The sequence below is a fragment of the Peromyscus maniculatus genome, chromosome 8, assembly GCF_049852395.1.
Source record: "Peromyscus maniculatus bairdii isolate BWxNUB_F1_BW_parent chromosome 8, HU_Pman_BW_mat_3.1, whole genome shotgun sequence".
NCBI classification, from domain to species: Eukaryota; Metazoa; Chordata; class Mammalia; order Rodentia; family Cricetidae; genus Peromyscus; species Peromyscus maniculatus.
Window position 1 is genome coordinate 45,165,990 of NC_134859.1, and position 6,000 is coordinate 45,171,989.

Below are 6,000 nucleotides of genomic sequence, written 5' to 3' on the forward strand. Positions count from 1 at the left end.
ATAAAAAACCCAGTGGGATTAAGGGTGTGGCAACCCACACCTCTAATCCCAGCATCTGGGAGGCAGAAGCAGGCGGATTTCTGTGAGTCTGAGGCCAGCCTTGGCTACAGAATGAGTTCCAACACAGCTAGGGCTACATAGTGAGACCTTATCTCAAAAGGAAACAAAACAGCAACCCCCCAGTGGGATGGCTCTGTGTGTGCTCCCTGGACTCAGAGCAGTTTTGCACCTTCCGCAGAAATGAGCTTTTTGCCTTGCTGGAATACTTTGTATTGCGTGATCATTTCCTTGGAATCCCAGACCCATTCCTTTCTTTAAAAATAATTTTTTTACATGCATGTATTATTTTGTGCATGTGGGCACACATAGGCAGGTCAGAGGAACACTTGCAGGGGTCAGTTCTCTTCTCTCCTTCCATCATGTGGCTTCCAGGGATCAACTCAAATCATCAGGCTTGGCACCAAACACTGTACCCTGTTGAGCCATCTTCCTGGCCCCAGACTCATTTCTAACAACCGCTTGGCTCTGCCCAGTCACAGGGACCCCCAGGGACCAGCTGGCCTAGGTAATTCTAATCTTGGGGCTCCAGGTTCAGAAAGCCTCATGTCCCTGACATTTAAGATGAGCACAGAAGCGTCTTGGTTAGTTTTTGTCAACTTGATTCAAGCTGGATCCATTGAGAAAAGGAACTTCAGTTGGGGACGTCCCCGCTAGATTAGCCCGTGATCTGTTGTCTTGGTTGATGTGGATTATATATAAGGAAGCAGGCTAAATCCCAGCACTCAGGAGGCAGAGACAGGTGGATCTCCGAGTTTGAGACCAGCCTGGTCTTCAGAGTGAGTTCCAGGACAGCCAGAGATACACAGAGAAACCCTGTTTTGAAAAATCAAACCAAAGAAAAAGAAAAGAAAAAAAAAAATAAATAAATAAAGGCTGAGCAAGCCATGAGGAGGAAGCCAATAAGCAATGTTCCTGCATGGCTTCTGGTTCAGTTTCTGCCTAGAGTTCTGGCCCTGACTTGCCTTCTGTGATGGACTGTGACCTAGGATATGTAAGCAGAAATTAACCCTTTCCCCTCTGTCAGGTCCAAAAGAAACTGGGGACAAATGGTTAACTGTGGCACCTATTAGCATACCCAAGAGCATTCTGACACCTCTCAGTACCTCAAGCACTTGTTGCAGAGTCGATGCTGCCTGTCAGCTCTTCTCGCCACGCTCCCTACCCTTCTCTTGGTCTCTTGCTCCCTCTCTTGTTTTCCTCTCTCACTCCCCCACCCCCCACTTTCATGGCCCAGTTCAGTCTCCTGGTCATGCTTAATTACTACTTTCTTTCCCTGCTCTAGAATCTTCCAGATGCTTTTGGCTGTACTTCCTCATAGCTACAAGAAAACCCTTCCCCTCAACCATACCTTGGAGTGGTCATGTCCTCATTTCATTCAGTTCCCAAGTTCATTTTGGCTCTGGTGTTTTATCACAGTAACAGAAATCCTAAGACAAAAGATGAATGTACTGTGGGACTTCAGCCTCAGATAAGTGGTGAATTTGCAATGGCTGGAAGACCCAGGCACCATCACAGTTGAGAGATTAACTGAGTATAAACCTCTGTCCACTCCTCATAGTGCTAGGGGCATTATTTCCCAGTGTTGAGGATGGAACCCAGGGCCTCACACTTTCTGGGTAAGGACTCTATCTTCCAGCCCAGCCCCTTGCTGCTGTGTTGGATTGGGTGCCCTCTGACCGCTAACCTACACTTAGTTATAAGGGAAAGTCAGGCCACCCACATAGCACAGCTGTACAGCAGGCTGCTGATACAGAAAGCAGCTGTAAGGAGAGCCAAGGCAATGCCTTAAGTCCTACCTCGAATGGCTCCTCCTTCTCTCGGGGCCTAGGCCTTTTGTGGCTGATGCGGAAGCAGGTCTGTGGTCTGAGGCCAACCCCCTGCACTCTGTGGCTGGACTGGTTGCTCCATAGAAGGCAGGCACTCCCAGTTAAGGAAGGCCTGTGTTCCGGGCTTTACTCTGCTGAAGAATGTCAGTGTGAAGACAGGTGGTTCTCACAGCCCGCAGTGGATACAGGAAACAGTACAGCACTGCAGTGGTTTAGGCCTGCAGACCATGCATCCGCTTATGAAATGGAGACTTGCCTGGAACCCGAGATTTGGGGGCTGCTTACAAGTTCCTGGAATCTTCTAGAGAGGGTCCAGGGAGCCAGTGATTCACAGAGAAATGTCCAAGCTAGGAGTAGGGGAAGAAGGCCTGGACCTGAGTCTTCGGTTGAGCACTAACTAGGTAAATAACTAGGTTATTTATACATTAAAAAAATTTTACTTCTGGGCAGTGGTGGTCCATACCTTTAATCCCAGCACTCGGGAAACAGAGGCAGACAGATCTCTAAGTTTGAGGCCAGCCTGGTCTACAGAGTAAGTTCCAGGACAGCCAGGGCTACACAGAGAAACGCTGTCTTAAAAAACCCAAACAATAGCCGGGCGGTGGTGGCGCACGCCTTTAATCCCAGCACTCGGGAGGCAGAGGCAGGCGGATCTCTGTGAGTTCGAGGCCAGCCTGGTCTACCAAGTGAGCTCCAGGAAAGGCGCAAAGCTACACGGAGAAACCCTGTCTCGAAAAACCTAAAAAAAAAAAAAAAAAAAAAAACCCAAACAACAACATCAACAACAAAAAATTTTACTGACCATCAGTGGCGGCTCATGCCTTTAATCCTAGCACTGAGAAGACAGGAAAATCTCTGTGAGTTCAAGGCCAGCCTGGTCTACAAAGCAAGTTCCAGGACAGCCAGAGCTGTTACACAGAGAAACCCTGTCTTAAAACAAAACAAAAAAATTAGCTCAGTATGAGAATACTTGTCTAGCATGTACAAGGCACTGAGTTCCTTGATTCATCCCTGCTAACACACACACACACACACACACACACACACACACACACACACACACACACACACACACTGCCAGGTATGGATGGTGCACATTTGTAAACCCAAAACTTGGGAGGTAGAGTTAGGAGGATTAGGAGTTTCAAGACCATCCTCAGCTACACAATAAGTTCTAGGCCAGCCTGGGCTACCTAAGATCTTGTCTCAAAAAACAAACCAAACAAAAAGGACCAAGACAGTGACTACGTACTTCCTTTGCACAGCACTGTGCCATGGAGTTTTAGTAATGACCAAGACAGCTGTGGCTCTACCCTGGAGGACTGAAGGTGTACTGACCAGTCAACAAACAAGAAAATTCCAAGTGGTGAAATGAGATCAAAAGACCACCCAGTCTTGGGATAAAGAATACCAGGAGTCAGTGTTAGATCAAGGATGGCATCATGTAGAATACAAAGGTAATACTGTCAGTGTCCAGAGGAGCAGAGACAGAGCTCCACACTGTCACTGCTGTGGCCTGAGGAGTCCTTTTCAGAGACTCCTACCAAAGCTGAACCAGGATTTGTGGTTTCTACTCAAAAATAATTTTAGGATGAACTAGTTTGTAGCAGGACTGGAGATATTTTAAACAGGGAGAAAGTCTCAGCAGTTATGAGCATTTGCTGTCTTCCAGAGGACCTAGATTCGGTTCTCATCACCCATGCTGGGCAGCTCATAACCACCTGTAACTCCAGCTCCAGGGTATCTGGTACTCTCTTGAAGCCTCCATGGGGTACCAATACTCACACACATACACATACATGTACATGTAAGTAAATAATAAAATAACTATTTTTTTTTAATGCTGAATGTCGTTTATTGAAAGAGGGAGGAGGTCTTGAATACAGGCTTACAGCACAATGGGAGGACCCCGGAGGGCAGAAGTTCCCTACTGATGTTTTACAATCTTGCATCTAAGCTGTTAATGCCCATTATGCAGGATACATAGAGAAGGAACTTCCCTTAAGCATTCAGGAGGTGAAACCAGGGAGGGAATTAGCATAGGGAGGATATCAAGGTCAAGGTCAGCAAGCATGGCAAGAGCTATACAAAACGGGGGCCAGGGCCGTACAGGTCCCCCCTTTTACTAATAAATGAGCTTCTGACTTAGGTTGCATGGGACGTCAGCAGGTCACCTTACCCGTCATGGAGATGCCTGCCCAGGTCACACAGGCACTCTTCTTAGGTTGATGAGAGTTCCCCAGGCATTACCAGTCTTGAATACTCATTATCATACCGGCTTAATCGTGTGTGAGCTGCAGAGTTAACTGCTGCCAAAGATCTCAAAGTGGCGCTGGGCTTGCAATCTGTGTGTTTGACACAGAAAAGACCAACAGAAGTCCTAACCCACCCATAGCCAGTAGGCTAAAGGCAACTGAGCCATTCCCTTCCTTAATGAGCCTTACTGCAAATTGGAGTCCTTGTAAGATGGTATCCCAAAGGCAAATGGAACTTGAGTTTATAAATTTATAATTTTAAAAGCCAATAGAAATATAACTATTGAATTAAATTTATCATGCCCAATAAAATGAAAGATTAATTAACTGAGGTAGCTACTTTTGCTGCCAGGGTCTCCACTGTGCTAGCTGTAGTAAGCAATTATGAAATGGTAATCCCAGAAACAGTAGCAATGGTGGCTGCATCTGTTATAACAGCAACAACAGCAGCAGCAATGTCAAATTCTCTTCTGGAGTGTGTGGGCCTCCACTGACATGGATACAACTCCAGGAACACGAACCGCCAAGGTCCATTTTTCTTGATCCCAGCATGACTTAATCAGGCAGCTCTGCAAAAGAACAACTAAGAACCATAAAGAAAAAACAGGCAGCTCACAAGGAGCAGAACTAATGGTCTTATAATGGCTACATTTAGGCTGATTTTTTTTTTTTTTTTTTTCGAGACAGGGTTTCTCTGTGTAGCTTTGCGCTTTTCCTGGAGCTTACTTGGTAGCCCAGGCTGGCCTCGAACTCACAGAGATCTGCCTTGCTCTGCCTCCCAAGTGCTGGGATTAAAGGCGTGTGCCACCAATACCCAGCTAGGCTGATAATTTTTTTTTTCTGATTTGTACATAGAAATGTGGATACTAGGTCCATAGGCAGAGAAGAGAATAATTTTCTTTCTTTCTTTTTTTAATTATAAATTTTATTATTTTATTTACTTTGTGGTTGTTGTCAAGTTCTTATTAACCCCCTGAGTCCAACTAGTGCTGCCCAAATGCACACGGGTGTGGAGTCATCCTGGGGCAGAGCAACCTATCACCGTCTCCCTCCTCAGCAGCCGTCAGCTGCCAACAGCTCCCTCTCTAAGGGTGGGACTGCGGAGACCCCTTCCCGAAGTCCGACTCTGTGGTCGGTGTGTATACTCCTGTAAATACGGCTTTCACCCTGTCCCAGATGGTGGCCCAGCTCTAGCTAGCCCAGGGCCAAAGGCTGGGCTTTGGAAACCCGGCTTGTGACTCGACCTCTTTTACATAATACCCACAATGCATTGCACACAGACCCGCACTTTCATTTAAAAGTGTAAACTTTTACTTTTTTCTTTTTCATTTTGTTTTCTGAATAGTGATGCAGCTTCGAGAGACTTCCTGTGAGAGGAAAGCAGAAGTCATTGACCACTTATTTTGTGGCACTAGTTCCCATTGGTTATGTAGGAGTTGCAGGTGTCCGAGGATGGTAGGCATGAAGTATGAGGCCATACTCTGGTTTCTCTTCAGATCGTATAAATCTTTCGCCTTTTACTAAAGATTTCCGTGGAGAGGAACAACTCTGAGTCTTAAACTAATTTTTTGAGGTCCTGCTTATGCAGGGCTACCATTGCTGGTTCAAAAGTAGAGTCAATATTTCTGAGCAGGGTTCAAAACTTTTGTTAAAACTTAGGCTAACACACCGCCTGGCTAGCCTTCTCAGAAGATTTTTTTTTCTTTTTTTTGGAGGTGGGGTAGGTTCAAGACAGGGTTTCTCTGTGTAGTTTTGGGGCCTGTCCTGTGGATCTTGCTCTGTAGACCAGGCAGCCTCGGGCCTCAACTCACAGAGATCCTCCTGGCTCTGCCTCCCAAGTGCTGGGATTAAAGGCGTGT

The 6,000-nt window shown here is 46.3% G+C and overlaps 1 non-coding gene across 1 annotated transcript; it reads left to right on the plus strand.

The window, feature by feature from the left end:
* Positions 1 to 5,617: 5,617 nt before the first annotated feature.
* Positions 5,618 to 5,733, plus strand: LOC121831976 (U5 spliceosomal RNA). The gene has a single exon (XR_006075552.1). It is a non-coding gene; the product is annotated as a U5 spliceosomal RNA (small nuclear RNA).
* Positions 5,734 to 6,000: the final 267 nt, after the last annotated feature.